Raw genomic sequence first — 17749 nt, 5'->3', positions numbered from 1 at the left:
TAACAACATGGCTAATCATCTAGTGGCTGATATGGACGCTTATATCTAGAACTTTCATATGACCAAACACTTGAAACAGATTTTGATTCAAAAACACCCCACGAATTTTATATTTATGTTATTACTAAATACCCATAGTTGGATAAATCAACTTTATTTTAACTTTTACCATTTGGCTTTTGTGAGTCTCATTTTAAACTTTATTTACCGAAAAAAAGAGAATTGATAGCAAATAAATGATACCAAGTAATGCATATATCGTTGATTTTATATTTACAATATATTCAATAATTTTGTCGTTGTATTTTTCATATTTTCAATATATGTAGATTTAAAATCTTTATTTGTGATCAATATTGTCAAGTAACTTATATTACTTTTATTTGAGTATTACTTAAAATGATGGGTATGATCTTTAAGTCATATATTTGTATGAAATGGACTCCAAATTATATATCCATCTTTCAATGTCGCAGATTGTCTAACAATAACATATTTTTATGGGCCAAACTAAAAAAAAGATTGATAACCATTGACCTAGGTGACTACCAACATGTTAATAGCCTCTTTTATGTACATATGTGTATAAAATGTGCTTAGGAATAAATTCAATTTATTCAAAACCTCTTAACAAAAGATATATAAATGATGAAATACGAGATAAGGATCCGTAAATGGAAGGATGAACCCCATAAAAAACGACGACAACACAAAAAGAAAAATAAAGGAATACCTTTTCTTGTAAGAAAAATATAATAATACATATTTTAAATAAAATATTGTCAAACAATGTTTACTTCCTATTTAATGTTGTATGTATATATAATATTGTTGTATTCACATTCTTTTATGGATGAAGATGTATGATTCAAGATATTATGTAGCTATGTATGTAAGTACCTATATAGTCATTAACCTTTTAAGTCAGCTAAATTCCTATTCATACAAACATAACATATTATGTAGGAACACCACTGAAATTTCAGGGACAAAGGTTGTAGGCACTTACAAGTTAAAACGAGGAGTTTTTGCAATTAGAGACGGAAGTCTTAATACATCTTGAGAATGGTTGGTATGTAATTGAATACAATATGTATATAGTTACCTTTGCATGATCACATATATTATGTTATTTCTGCAAAGAGGCTAGAAATTATCATCTCTCATATGTAAATCCATTATTTATACATACACTATGAACAAATGTAGGGTTGCAATGTAGAATGGATGTTACAAAGTTTCGATATATACAGAGGTGGCAGAAATATTTGTGCAAATCTTTAAAGCTTTATATTTTTCATAATTGAGCAGAGTTTTTTGACAATCATAATTGGAAAGGATCACTTCTGAACACTTTCTACTCGATATGGCCACCATTAGCTTTTATCACAGAGTTCGGGCGACGACACAAAGGGTGAGCTTTTGTTGTGAAATTTATACCCTTGTTTGATACCCTTGCACCTTGTAGTCGTTTCACGTCTTTATCATTCTTTGTTCACGTTACGAAACCTTCTTATCATTGCCCATAATTGTTTACACGCAATAATTTATTTACACCTCATTCGGAGCGATCATTCAACAGAATAAGTAGGTGAAATGGCTTTGGGCATATATTTTTTATGAGGCTTGCCATTCATTTTATGAATGACTTCCTTCAAACGGAAGTTTCTTATTAGGAGAAAAGGAAATCTATCTTGAAGAAAAGAACAAAATATGTAATAAGTGAATCAAAATATAACTGATTTATCAACCAGGGCCTTAATTTGATTTTGAAATGGAATGAAGGTACATTCTATTTTGAAAGTTAAGACGTGGGGCATATGTTATGAAGACCAAATAAAAATTTATATTTAGTATCTTGGAAAACAACACTATAAACGATAAACTGATTAGTTTTCAAATAAAAACAAAAGTCTTCAAACTTATTATTAATTTTTATTAGATATACAAATCATGATAGAATAATATCATTGTGTGGATGAACAAAGACGCAAGCAAGAACGGATTTATTCTAAGGATAGGGTTGGATTTAACGTGATTGTTTTTAAATATATAAATTTTATATCCCTTTTCTTTTAAGGAACTTTTCAATGAAATCTTCAGAGTCTTTGAAAGTTGCAATTAGATTATGTCGGAAAAATCTAATTATGGAAAAATAATCTTTTGGACATATAGAGACCAAATATAGTCTCATAAATCCAATATAAGTTTAAGAGTATATAATCAACATTATTTTATATCTAGCCAAAAAAATTGAATTCAAGCCCATAATTGGAGGGGGGGGGTAGTGTAGTGGATGAGTCTGACACCCACTCTTTAACTTTATTTTTGAGAGGTAAGGATAGTTCGATCCTAAAGTTGCACTCAGTAAGAAAAGCTGTGATGCTATCATTCAAACGAGACATTGCAAATATTTACGTACCGTTCAATTATGAGCATAGATGGAAACAAAATGATTAGAGATTGCAACTTTGATTTCCACTGGCCATGACATTTCTGACATCGTCCAACAGCTCGACTGAATTTACCGTGTTCGTATGCTCCTCGAATATGAGTATGCCTTCAAGATCGTTTTCAAACTAGTAGGGCAGTCTAGCTAACTCACACAGCTGCCCATCACACTTTTCAGGCTAACCTGGCCATGCTCATGGCTAAGGTCGTAAAAAGAAAAAGGAAGTTGCCAGTCCGGTCTACCATATCAAAGGTGATCCAAAACATTTGTGAGGAAGTCAAAGAGGTTTGAAGTGAGACTATTCTTGACTCAGAAGTATCATAAATTTCGTATTCAAGACGAATGTGTGATTTTCTTCTCAGTTACATCACCAAGACCAAACAAATGGCTTGTGCGATGATGTTGGATGACGTGACATGTTGGAGGACAAAATGCTAACCATTTCGTCCAATATTTGTTATATACATAATACAGCTGTCTTATTGACATTCTTAAAGTTTAAAGTGAATTAATAAATTGGGTGTTTATACTTATGAAGACTTAAAAAATATTAAAGTGGCTCTCTTATGCTTCGGCTATATTGCTTTTGTACTGACGTATTGTACATATTTAACAGGTGGCAAAAAAACCTAATGGTGACTTACAAAGTCGTATATTTTATTTTGGGGGAGAAATTGAAAGTAAATGTGAAAGAGAGACACAAAAGGCAAAAAAAAAAGAAGAGATTTTTATACGTAGAAAAAAAGAAAAAAAAAACCTGGTCATTATCGTAAATTTGAAGCCTTTATATCAATGCCATAAAAATGCAAGAGTGAAACTAATGAGCCGGTCACTTGTGAACTCATAAAAATATACATATAGGTAGTTTACTTAATATATGTGCATACCTTAAGTATGCGCAAAAAAAAAAACACCGTGGGCTTTAATATAGGGATATCAGTAAAGAGTAAGCAGCTCATGTATTAGGTTCGTCCTTTCGTCAATAGAGGGACACACCTCTTTTTATAAGAGAATTAAATCCCTCATAATATATATTTAAGTAATATCAATTGAACTACCCATGCCCTGTTTGACGATTTTCTAAATAATATCTATTAATTATTTTTTTCACTTCCAACCAGTCAAACTAAATATAATTTATCATCTATTGAGCTAGAAATATACTTGTCATTTGCATTTCCTTATATACATACATAATATGTAAGACCTATGCATCAATAAGTTCTCATGCTTAACCTTTGACTCCTTCTTCTTTGTGATGGATTGATCATCTTCCGCGGAACTCCTTTTTCTTTTTATTATTGACCGCACATACCTAGTTCAGGATAAGTATGTATGTATTCAATTGCATGTATTTGTTCATTCAATGAACCTACTCAAAAATGATTTAGTTAATTATCCTTAATATTTAACTCAAATCAAAATACTCCCATTCGTCCTACACATTTATTAATCAATGAACTACCTATTGCATTTGATCTAATCAAACTTCAGAGTGATGCCAAGAATTACTGTTGTGATTACTAAACCCGTCTAAGACCATTATCCTTTTGTCTGAACCCAACAATTCCGTCTGATTTTATAGATGGTTTGTGTGTGACGTCATGTGTGTTTCCAAATTATTATGAACATCGGTATAGTCACTTCATATGAAGTTGAATATGTTTCATATCTTTATTACTCATATAACTTGATAAAGGAGAAAATTGATCCATGAAGTGAGATTTAAAATAAAAAATTGTGCACTATATATAAACAAATTATTTCCATTCCATGGTTTGATACCTTGGTCTCAACTAAAATATCGGTCCATGTTGTACTAGATAAATAAATTAAGCTGGAATCGGGAAAACAAATCGATCTTGATATCTACGCTAGTTATTTACCATAAGAGACCATGGCGCCAACACAGTGCCCCATGGGGTTACTAAGGCCATCAATTCAAAGTTGTTGGCCACTTTTGTTACCAGCGAATGGTTTTTTTTTTTTTTGGTCTGTCACTCTAAGGCATTAAGTTGTATTAAAATGTAGAGGACTTGACAACCAGAAGATTGCTCACAATATGATGCTAAATATATACCTAAATATCTATAGTTTACTCCCGTTCAATTTGTATAAATAAATTTATGACAGGTTAACCCACTGTCAATTTCATTTTTCCTACTTCTAATTGATAAAAATATTATAAGTTGACACACGGTTGCATGTAATGACACGATTAGAGAAGAAAAAGGAGGATGATGATGGTATGTCATGGCTTTAAATAATTTATTTATTTTTTTGACTCTTTGGTTAAAGCCTGCTGTTATATTTATCAAGGGACTGTAATTTCTTATTTAACACGGGAGTTTTTGGAAATTAAAGACAAAATTGTTATTTTTGAGTCATGAGAAAGTACTTTCAAATAGTTTGTGGGAACCTGTGCTGTCAAATTACTACACGGGTGGTTTCAAAAGTTTCCAACTTAACAAAGTCATATTTCCTGAACAATCATATACTGAATTCCTCATATATGGAGCCCTTTATTATTGCAATTTTAGCCAAAAAATAGGTTGTACTCAAAATTTCAAATAATAATATCTTCTATAGCTTAGTAATGACAAAGTAAATATTTCTGAAAAGTAACTATCCATTTTTAAAAGCAATCAAATCCAGATAAAGGAAACTGCTATTTCTCAGTTGAAAAGTTGAATATATCCTTATTTTTCTTATATCCGAAGTAAATAAAAAACCACAATTTTGTTATACTTATGTAAATAAATAATTTTGAAACTCCCTACATCCAGGTTTGATTAGAACCTTTTTTGTTGACAGATCATCGATGATTTTTAGATTATATTTGAGCAAAAGTTTTTTTCATTGATTGTGAATCAATCTTAAACAAATTTAAAAAGAAGCATACTTTAAAAAAAGGTTGCTAGCAGCTTACGATTTGTAGCTATAAAAATGATTTTTTTTTTCAATTGAAATTCATTTTCAATCATTCGGATGAAGTTCATATCAAAAAGGGGGAAAAGAAGTCGTGGACTTTTTTCTGCATGCTTTTTCTAAACAAAGTATTTATCCAGTAAAATAATTGGTAAATGAGAAAACATTTAATTGCATTAAATTTTTTTTTATCAAACTATACCCATATATGATGAATATTCATATTTATTATCCCATGATGAATGAAAGCAATCAAACCTCTAAAGCCAATAGCCCTGGCAAGAAGGAATTTTGTAAAAAAACATAATTTTGAAACAAGGTTAATGACTCCATATTAAAGTTAAATGAGGGTTCGTGAATATGAGAGACTCCTTTGATGAATGAAGAGGGATCGTATTTTGAGTGTTGTTTAGTTATTGTTGCTGTCGTGACCTTTATATTAAAGAAGGTTAGATAAACAAATAGAGAACTAAAAGGAAAAAGAATACAAAAAAAAAATCTTTATCTTTGAGGCATAAAAGTATGTAAGGAAATTTATGGTTAATGCAAATAAATATCTTCGTTGCCGGTGGTGAATGCAAAAAAAAAAAAAAAAAACACAAACTCTGATAATAATTAGATTTAGAGATATGAGCAACAGACTACGTGGCTATACTTTGTACTTATGTACCCATATATGTATTATAATTAAGCCCCTATCAATGAATACGATTAATGTGTTTGAGCATAGGTTAAAGGTAACTTTCAAAATGAAAAAAAAAAATAATAATGATCAAAGGTATTAACACTAACGATGTTCATCCAAATGAAATTTTAGAGAAAAGCCTTTTCCAACATGGACGAATCTCTGTTGAAACCATTTTTTTATATGTTCATATGTGTTGTAGAGCCCTACATTTACTCATTGCTTTGGAAGACACTGTTAGAATGATTATTACTAATGGCTTGCCAGATTTTTTGCCTCAACACGGAAGTAATCTTGAAGTAATACTAACAAAAGGAAAAACTCCCAGCTCTACCTCTTTTTTACTTCATCAATATGTTAAGTACAATATTTCATAAATATATTTTGGTGAATTCGGAACAATATATTCAAATTTTGAATTGGCGTTTCAGTTAGGGGCGTCCGCAGGGGTATATATATATATATATTTTAAAGAGTGGATCGCAATTTTTTTTATAAGATTATAAATGACCTTTAATTTCAGATACTTTATAAACTTTTGCAAACGACCAGAAAACTCTATATGTAAATGCTATTCAATCATTTCTGTTTGATACATCTATAATAAATTGAAAGAAATCTCTGATGTGTTAGAAAAGTATATTCTTCTTTGCTTAAATAAGGGTTGATTAGTGAGTTTTGTATGCCCAAAAAATGCTATTCTTAAATACAAATCAAATACTTTTCTTTTGTACTTTTTATTTATTTAAAAAACAAAAAAATTTAAGCATTTTTTTTTACATATTTAGGATTGGACATGCAATTCCTTCAATATACTTATAGTATTTATAAAATTACAACTTTCCAAAAAAAAAAGTAAAGAAAATTTTGCACCATTTGCAAGTATAGTGAGAAAATATACATACAAGTGTATTAAAAAATAATAATCAAGTTTTATTAAGGATTGCACTAACAAGTTTCATATACTTTTGCGAACATTTACGTGAGTTTGCCAATAAGGGGGCTATTTGCATGCTTTGATCCTTTGGTATATATGTATGCACATATATATATATATATATATTAAATAAAACTGTTTTTCTAATAAGCTCACGTAGAGGAAGAAAATAACAGACGTAAGTGAATTTCTTCATTCCAAAGATTTTAATTGAATATATAAAATATAATAATAAAAAAAAGTGAAACGGACTTAACATTCTTAATGATCTTAATGTAGTAAATTCCAATTAGAACATTGGAAAAAATCCTTCTTCTTTTAATTTTCTTATTGAACATAAAAAATATCATTCTCATACTATTCAGCTGTTGTAGTATTCGTTATAAATTAATGTTACCTCTAAAAACAAATTTATACATTTTAATTAAAACTTTTCACTCCAGATAAGTAATTGAATTGCTGTAAAAACATAATTATTAAGAACACGCCTAAAAAAAAAGGGGCTTCCTCATAATTTGACATTGATGAGCACACATACCATGTACTATTATAGGGGTGCCTGCAGGATTATATTTGGGTGGGGGCTTGGTTTTTGAAGTTTTTAAAAAAAATCAAAAAATTAAAATTTATTTGTGAAAAAAATTGCGAAATTAAATTTTTTGAAAAAAGTTTCAAAATATTTCAATTCAAAAACCTATAACTATTCTAAAAAATTTTCCAAAATCCTTAGTTATTCGTAAAAAATTAAATTTAAAAAAAAATGAAATAAAATATCTAAAGTTCTTCTAAAATAATTAAATTGTTTGTAAAAAAATTTCACAAATCTACAGCTGCTAACAAAAAAATCAAAAATTAAAGGTCAACTATAAATTTTTGTGAAAAAAACATTTCAAATATTAAATTTGGTGAAGAAAAGTTTAAAAATCCATAGCTATTTACCAAAAATTTAATAAATTGAGTTTTTTTTTTATAATTTATAATATTTAATTATTTTTAGAAAAAGGAAAAATTATTTAATTCTTTTTTTAAATGAGGGGAGCCATATAGGGGGCATTGAAGGAAACATATATACCAAAGGATCAAAGCATGGCAAACTCACGTAAATGTTCGCAAAAGTATATGAAACTTCTTAGTGTAATCCTTAATAAAACTTGATTATTATTTTTTAATATATTCGTATGTATATTTTCTCAATATACTTGCAAAAGGTGCAAAATATTATTGAAAAAAAAAATGGGAGACCATTTTTTTTTTGTAATAAATTAAATATTTTAGAAAAAAAAATTGATTAATTAAATTTTTTAGAAAAAAGCAAAAAAACCTCCAACCAACCAACCCCCCGAGAACGCCCCTGTATTAAATGGTATTCTTATCGAAATGGAGAATCAAATATACAAAATTATATCCACACGGAATTATTAAAGGATTTACTCACATACCAGAGCTTCTAAAAAATATAACCTTAACCTTAGTATATTAGCACGAAAATCAAATTGAATTTAATAATCGATGTACATAGATAGATATGTTGTCAGTAGGGATCTAGGAATCAATAATAATGATACCATTAGATAGATACAATACCAAAGTATTTGAAAATATGAAATTACTTTTTAGCAAATTTCAATAAAGTTTGATTACTTTTACCAATAAAGCCAAATATTTTACAGATGTTTAATGTACATATGTGCGTACAATATCTATGAAGATAAAAGTCAATTGCAGATATCATATTTATTCGTCCATTGTCACGTTTAGGAACGGAATAGAAGGAGAATCCCTGCTGATGTGGCTTATGGAATTACATATTGGAGCAATAGGATAGAGGCTGTAAAAGTAAAGAAAATGAAAAATTCTCAAATTTTTTATTCCATCATATATTTTATAAATATCCCAATATTTCATTCACATACAATTTCAGTCCAGTGCTACCGGAACTATAAGGGCCATGGACACTCAATCACTTTACCGAAGGGGAATAGTTAGATTGTGTCAATATGACCGAACTTTTTATATCTATATTAGTAAATCAAATTCGGTCTGTGTGAATATATAAAAACGAGTTACCGGGTGCTCTCTATATACTGCTCAATGATGTACCATATATCATTAACATATTTTGATCTTACATCATAATTCATGTGCATTTTCACTATATTTGAATATAAATTTTTTTTGGAAAAAAAATTCAAAAATTACATTTCAAATATTAAACTTTCTGAAGAATAATTTCAAAGATCCAGTAGGTTAAATTTTTTGAAAAAAAAAAAAAATACATAGCTGATTGCAAAAAATAAAATACTTAATAAAAAAATTTTTTAAATCCCCAGTTGTTCATAAAAAATTAAATTTTTCGGAAAAAATTTCAAATATTAAATTTTTTCTAGAATTTCAAAAATCCATAAATATTAAGGGAAAATTATTTTTATTTTGGAAAAAATATTTTTTAAAATTAAATTTTTTGAAAAGTTAAATTTAATTTGGTATTTCAAATTTTTTTTCAAAAAATTTGAGTTATTAAACTTTCAAGTAAGAAGCCAAATTTTCTTCATTGGGTTGGGGGCCTTTACCCAACCCCCTGCAGACACCCCTAACTTTGTAACGCTTTGTAATTACGGATTGCGGCTAAATAAAGTGACTATGGATGACTCACTATTAGTAAGGCCGATAAGTACTTGTTCTGGAAAAAACATAAGGAAGACTTGGCCCTCTTGACCCCTAGTGATGACGAAACAGCTTTTTCACAATCATTACACATATACATAATTGGTATCTTGGATACAGAAGGATGGCAATAGCTCCCGATAATATGAAATCGAATGGCTTAAATTGGATATTTCATGAGGAATGGGAACTGCAAAATTAAAAAAAATGTTAGCCCTTGAACCACGTCAAGACAAGCTCCCAATAAACTCTTACTAGGAAAATCTAGTCTGATTAATTGCACATAATTAATTTAGCTCAAATTACCATCTGTTGATAGCGTTATTTTTGGTTCAGTATAATTTAGTTGTACACAGCAGTCAAAAACCATTTAATATTAATTTGTAATACATAATTTGAGCAACTTTTAAAATGCAATTGTTTGTGCCTCCAATGAATTAAATAGAAACATTTATGAATAGAAATATATATCGAAGATAGTTAATTAGTTTTATAATGAATAAAAATGATATTTTGTGAAAATAAATATTCTTTTCCAAAAGTGACTTATTAAACTGTATGAAATATTCACAACATGCGATACACATATCATATTTATGTATAGACCCATATCTGCCACTCATTCAAGCCCCCCCATTTAGAGCAAATCATTGATGATTTAGGAAATATTGTGTTCCTCAATCATCATCATTATTTCATCAAATAGGAATTCCAACTAAAGATCACGAACAGATTGAAAACACATCATTTGACTTTAATCGAATCACGACTTTTTTAATGTATTGATGTATATAATCATATTTCTTTTGAATTGTTATCGATGTATGTATAAAATATCTTTATACATATTTTTTTCTTCTTTAAAAACATCTTCTTTTTCTCATCAAAGAATGGAATCAAATTATCTAGATTGGTATATAATGGGGATCATTAGTCATGGAATAATGCCAAAGGAGTAGTCACTGAATAATAATCAGGGGTCACTACATACCACAAAAAAGAAGCAGACGGCGTTTGATAGTACCTATAATTATAAAGTAAAAGGAAATTTTGGCCCTATATGTACTTTTAAATTTCTCACTCCCAAGAAGCTTATTAATTAGGAGGATCTTTACACGATCCACCGACTCATCATTTAAAGTATAATGAATTGAATGATGAATTATTCTTTAATGAGATGGTGCCTTGAGAGTTTATTATACGAGAGCTTTGGGAAAAATGGATAAATGGATTTTGTTGAAATTTCGTGCGTCATTAAAGTGGCAGTATTTAATATTTGTACCATATAGATAGAGTTATATGTAATGTGAAGGCTATTAAACCATGATATACTTTATAAAAACGTGTTAAAATCTCATGTTAGATAGTATGTCGCAATGGAATGGTATTATGTACTAAACAGTGATTGATGATTGAAAAAAATATTTTTTTCCTCTCACAAATTTTCCTTAACGCTCCTTGAATCTAAGGTCACAATTGCTGGGCTCCTGTTGGCTAAAAGGATTTTATGCATCTCTTGTACACTACTCATTCGAAAGAAATTTACTTAGGTTGATTACTTTTCGTAGGTAAATCCATTTGACCTCTCTTTCTATTATAAAATTATCATGACTTAAAGCCAGATGGTAGCCGCTTCCATGTATTTCCAAATATAGATAATTTTATGGACTTGGGCAGTACATGAAGACAAGGAATGATCATGAACCAAATGGGACATATTTTATTTATGTTTTCATTATAGAAAAAGTACATGCTTGTATGTTGTTTAGGTATAATATTGATGGATCCACAAAAACAGCATTTTGACATATACCTATGTTGATATTTTATCTAATTTAGTACAATAATAGTAAGCATTTATTGACTGGTCCTTCATTTGACATCTTTAGGATATCTACATACCTAAATATTCTCCCTTTTGAGGGATTGGAATGTTTTGCTAGAAAAAAGATGCAAATTTTGCGCAACATTTATTAAAAATGCACGGATCAAATCAATACAACCTCTTCACTTATTTGATCTATGATCCCTATCGGAATGAAGGAACTGCATTGGATTACAAATGATTATTTTGATGTTACATTATGAGGATCCAACTATACTATAATCAAATCATTTTCATTCAACTTGATCTAATGAAAATGCCATTTCTTTTCCTTGTTCTTTGCCCTTCTTTTAGTGTTAGGTTCAAGTATTATTCGAACTAACAAAATAAATAAAACTCGACCACTGTAAATCAAACAATTTGCTACAAATTTCTTGATTCGCCCAAAATATTTTTTGTAAAATTTGACTTCACTTGAACTCAAATAATCAAAAATCTAGTACAATTTTTAGCTCATCGGTGGACCCCTTTACTTTATAGGCCTCTGTGCTTCAGTCTATGTGAGTACTTGCATTAAAGAGGGGCTAATGGAAGGGGTATCGCTTGTAATTTTATAATACCAATAGATTCCTCCATAAAAATCCCAAGAATCAGTACTAAACTCCTCAGAAAAAAAATCATACTTTGCAGAATATCAATACAATTTATCATTCACCTTGAATTAGTTATATTTCGTATGCTTCATCACCTTTAATAAAATCTACTGAAAAGTGTATATATATATTCATTTTCTATATGCGTTTTATGCCTATCGTTGTGTCATTGATGAACATTACCCTGTGCAATTTTCGTTATTAAGATTATATGAGGCTGGCAGTTCGAACATGTTCTACTGTTCTTTCTAACATATTATTTTCCTGCCGTTAAAATCAAACAAAACGAGAAAGAGTTGAAAATGAATAAACGAGTAGTAAACTCTTACCGCTTTCGATAAACATAGTTTGAAATATAATTAATATTTAATCCAACGAAAGGAACCTATTATTGTCGTATGTATAAAATCACAAGATTTTGATACAAATCATCCATAATGTAGCATCAAAATTCCAAGATGTTGGGTTACATACCAAAGATGTGGGACCTCTGACATCAGGTATCCCTCATAAGGTCAGTAAAAAACTATATACCATGTGGAAACTAAAAACTTAAATTATACATTTTACAAAAATATTTATTAATCTTTTTCTGATACATAGCTAATGTCAAATTGATTTATTCTATTCGGCCATCATTGGTCTTAGAGATGGTGACGAGCCTCGTGCAAAAATACTCGCAAGTATTGCAAATGAAGTTTGGGTCCATGGCAACACACTCGACAGAGGCATTCATGGCATCAACGTTTGGGTGATGTATGCTACAGGCCTCTCCTCTCGATGTGCAGCCATACAAAAAAGTCAAGGGGATAGACATCCGGACTATATGGTAGTCACATTCTCTTGTCTAGTACAGCGATGTTGTTAGCTAAGAAGGTCCGATTAATTTGCTCAGTGTGAAATGGGGGCCTTATCTTGCTAAAATATGATGTTACCGTTCGGAGAAATTTGCCTGGATCCTGAGGAGAAAACTGGCCATAAAAACGTCGATGTAAATGGTTGCCGTGAGCCTTTAACCCTCCGGGAACCACATCAGATGTGTCCTTGAGGGCGTCAGTGTTAATGGTGTGCTTTTCTTTACGGAGCCCTCCTTCCTCTATAGTTTTGTAGTAGTATATCCTCTTCTTAACATTGTGGATGGTTTTACGTGTAATTTCTGTCAAACTGGTGACCTCTGTCGGAATGCACCCCTAACAACGAAGAATTGATGCCCTTAGCCTTGAATCTCACTGTAATGATATTTCTGGTCCAATTCAAAAAAATTCAAAAAGCAGCAGGTGCATGAGATATATTGCTACCTATACAAGACAGATCTAACTTCGTCACCCAGAACCTCTCAAATAAATATAAAACAAGTGTGAAAGTTTTTATCCGGTACAAACGTTCATTTTCTATTAATAAAAGAGTTATGGATAAGAAAGAAAAAAAACACGTTACATTTTATGCGTAAATTCTTACAAACTTTCAAACCAAAGATATGGTGTGTTGTCTGTACATGCAACAGAAAATTTGGATTCAAATGGAACTCCACTGCATGTGTTATGTATATGTACTAGTTGTTATTCTTGAAAATTCAATTTCTAGTAAGAGAAACGCTTCACACAATGCCAATAAGTTATTTGAAAGTATTTTTTTTTAGGTAAATGCCATATAGGGAAATCCTTTCAGAGAGAATGGATAAAAATTGCAAATGCATCCAGAGTAGTGAATTATCATCCTTTAGTAACAGTTACTATTTAAATATATATCCAATGATGAAAATATGTTGTACGTAGAATGAATATTTTATAGTGTTTTTTTCACTCAAGCCTTTGATGTGCTTGGGGCATGAACAAGCTCAAACATTCTTTCGGACAAAGAAGCAAATATTATCTACCAAATAATAGTAAATTAATTTCCACGTTCCCCTGTCACAAAACATTTGAATTTAACGTAAATTAGCTTGTAACTGAAGTAGGATTTTTGTATCTACTGAGCAAATTTAATATAAAGTCCTGCTCACAAAACAAAAAAAAAAAAAATACCTCGTGTCCATTTTAAATACAAGACAAGTTAGGATTTTTGAAAGAAAACCATGGTATATTTATATCTACTGCTTATGTATGTATTACACAAATTTTACATCATATATATCAGATATCGCTACCAAAAAAGAATACAAAATATGTAGCTTAATTGAATTTATCTCGTCAAGAGAGACAGGCAAGTGCCTAGAAATGTTTTATCTATTTTCATTTTGATTTTTTAAAGCATTGAGCGTAAGTATATTTATGTTCCATTCAGGTACTGACAGATTTATTTGCGGAAAAGTTACAATCCTGGTTTTTAATTAAAATAAAACAGCCTTCAACATTCCATTTGTACAATTAACCTTTTCATTTTGATTGTGAAATATAATAAAGTGTTTGATTTGATGCACTGATTCATGCCAAGCCCTCATTAAGAATCAATGGATCATCAGTGACCCATGTCATTACAGGTATACGACCCTATGTACAAAAAATAATTGGAGTATAAATATAAACGACAGTTACAATACCTACGCTGAACTTTTTTTTGGCAACATGGGCACCTTATGGATTAATTAATTGTTTTTTTGCAATCTAGCATGAGTTATTTAAGAACAAAAGGGCTAATTACACTCCCTCATGAACAAAACAATAGGATGATAAGAAGAAAACAAAACCACACACATAGATAAAAAAAAGTTTGTTCCAATGCTAATTGTGGCATTTGTGGACGAATAATGGTATTTGAATGATAAAAAAATATCTAAGCATTCAAATCGGATACTCATCCAATTTTATATATTTTCTACTTAGACTCACTCTTACATCAAACCATCTCTGTGAGTGGAAAATTTCAATGAAAACATAACAAAAATAAAACAAAAAAACCTCCAAGGCTTATCTCCACTCTACATCATGATTCTGCCCTATAATTTATAGGCAATGATGAGGAACACTAAGTGTTGGTTATGAAAGGTTCTCATAGACTAATTACAAGGGGTCAGTGAATACTTATGTACATATATATATTTTAAGGAGTATAAAAAATAAGTATTTTTTATTTGTATAAGACATTAATATTTCTTTTGTGAATTGTAGCGCGTTCTTAGAGTCCTTGAAAATGTGTTTTGGAAATATCTTCAGAGTTTTTTGTATGCACCAAATGAGATAAGGTTGTCTAATGTGTTTTAAAACCCCATTAAAACGAAGATAAATAAATCTTCGGAAAGAGGTGTCAATCGAAGCATGCTATATGTTGCATCTTATAGGATGTGTTGATGTGATAACAGAATGATATATTTGACTCATTTCGTGTCTTATCAGCTGTTGTCAATAGTTCTATGTACATTCAAAAAGTAATTTTTTTTTGATTTTTTTAATGGAGGGATCCTTCACCCTTGTGGGCACGTGATTTTAATCTTTCCTTATATGTCACGTCTCCAAAATACGTATGCAGTTATAATTTTAAATTCACGCTCATAATATTAGGCATTTATTTAGATAATAACATAGGTATGTGTACAAAAACTACACATCTTCAATGGAAGGACTTATTTCATGATTACAGATCCATTGTGTTTTTTATTTCTTCTGATGTAAACATTTTGAGCAGAGTATTTGATTTGGAAAATATTCTATGATTGATGATATTTTGCTTGTCAAAACAAAAGTAAGCCATGAGGATTTTTTCTCGAAAATAAAGTTTGGATATTAACTTTTGAATTCTTCAACTAATTACATCTTCCATTTCTATAAATACATTACTCTGATAATTCCTTCAAAACATCCGTAAGTTGCACTTAGAGGCAAAAAAAAATGGAGTAACGTAGCTCTTTGGAGAACGCAATTTCGGTAGGTTCGATTCACAGTCAACATTGTGTGAATGGACTTCAAAGACAGTTCCTAGATCAGATTGAGTAATTGTAACACTAAAATGTTTTCTGATACTGAATCAGTGCAATTCTGGCTGACCAATTGAAGCAGAATGGAAAATATATATTGACATAAATTAAGAAAATATAAATTGTAGCTTAGGTTGATCGATCATTGTCTTAGGATGATCCATGGAAACTTTTTATTAATGAATTAAATGTTTAACTTTATTACTTTTATCTAGATCCTAAATATATTTTGTGAAAATCTTTTTTAAATAAAACAAGATATTTAAATCAATAATTAAAATACAATTGATGAAAGATTAAACCCACTAAAACCAACACCGATCAGATCCATTGCCCTCTCATTTGGAAAACAAAATATGCTCACCTTCCTGTAGAATAAGTTTAAGGAATAGCATCAATAAATGACTGAAAATATGTAAATGAGATTTCATTTCTTATATTTTTTTTTCCAATTTGTTTTGGTTTGGGTACATCACAGGTATGTGTGCATATTAATTTTGTGCAGTAAAATACTTAAAAATTGTCATTGAAAAGTATTTACAAACTTTGACTTTTATCATGCTCTTATTTGGTAATTGTTATTTTGCCATCCAACACTTTATCAAGAATGATTCATGCTTAATTAACAATCTTTATAAATATTGATGTCGATTTCCTTAATATATATATATGTAAACTTAAGGAAATACTTTTTAAGGGGTTTATTCTCTAAATGTATTTTGGTTTTTTTTTGGAACACATTGATTATATTATGAACAAACGCCAAAAAAAATCATAGTATTTTTGACAAGATAATTTAAAATATCTTTTTTACCTCTTTAATATGTCTGCTTAAAATCCATTATTATTATGAAGAAAAGCTCATAAATTAAACATACATGGATATAGAATTATATTCTTCCTTCCTTCTACCCAGATGTGAATGTATTGATAAGAAACAGGGCTCAACACCAACAGTATGATAAGCAGTACTGTTTATACCAAGAAATAAAGAAAAAAAACATGGTAAAAGGTTATGTGAATAACTAACAAAGTAAGTAAGTAATCGTTTTATAAAATATGAATATCTTATGAAAAAGTTGAGTCTGACGGATTAAAATTCCTTGCATTCCTTGTGGGTATAAATATTTTACTACAGAAAAATGTACAAAGAAAATGTATGTGCCTTACATAATCGGGTTATCTATTTTCTTGTAATATCATGTTTAAAGTTTTTGGATAAGTAAAGATGGAGGGTTCGAACTCGGGCAAGCCCTGAATTTTTTTTAATGTTCTTTAAATTGACAGATGGAATAGCACTGATTAAGTATTACATTTACTCAATCTGACCTAGGAATATTGTGTGAAATCCATATACGTAAAGTATATTTCTTTTTCTAGGAATGATCGGGCGTGAACCTAGGCTCATTGAGTTCAAGAAAAAATTAATTTATCCCGAGCGCGTTGTCGATTCCATGAATATTTTTTCCCTTTTGTGTTTAAAACATTTGTTTAAGCCGACTTTTGTCGAGACTGCTGTCTGAGACCATGGACTGTTTTTTTGGTCTTGCTTTATGGACCATTTTTTCATTCTCACTCTATTGACTGATTTATTTTCGGCCCAAAAATAAGTATTATGAGAGACCATTTTTTTTTTTTTTTTAATTATGTTTTCATTATATTAAACAAAGATCTTAAGTATATATTAAATATCTT

The sequence above is a fragment of the Lepeophtheirus salmonis genome, chromosome 13 (genome assembly GCF_016086655.4).
Source record: "Lepeophtheirus salmonis chromosome 13, UVic_Lsal_1.4, whole genome shotgun sequence".
Classification (NCBI taxonomy): domain Eukaryota; kingdom Metazoa; phylum Arthropoda; class Copepoda; order Siphonostomatoida; family Caligidae; genus Lepeophtheirus; species Lepeophtheirus salmonis.
Note: the sequence above shows the minus strand (reverse complement) of the source record.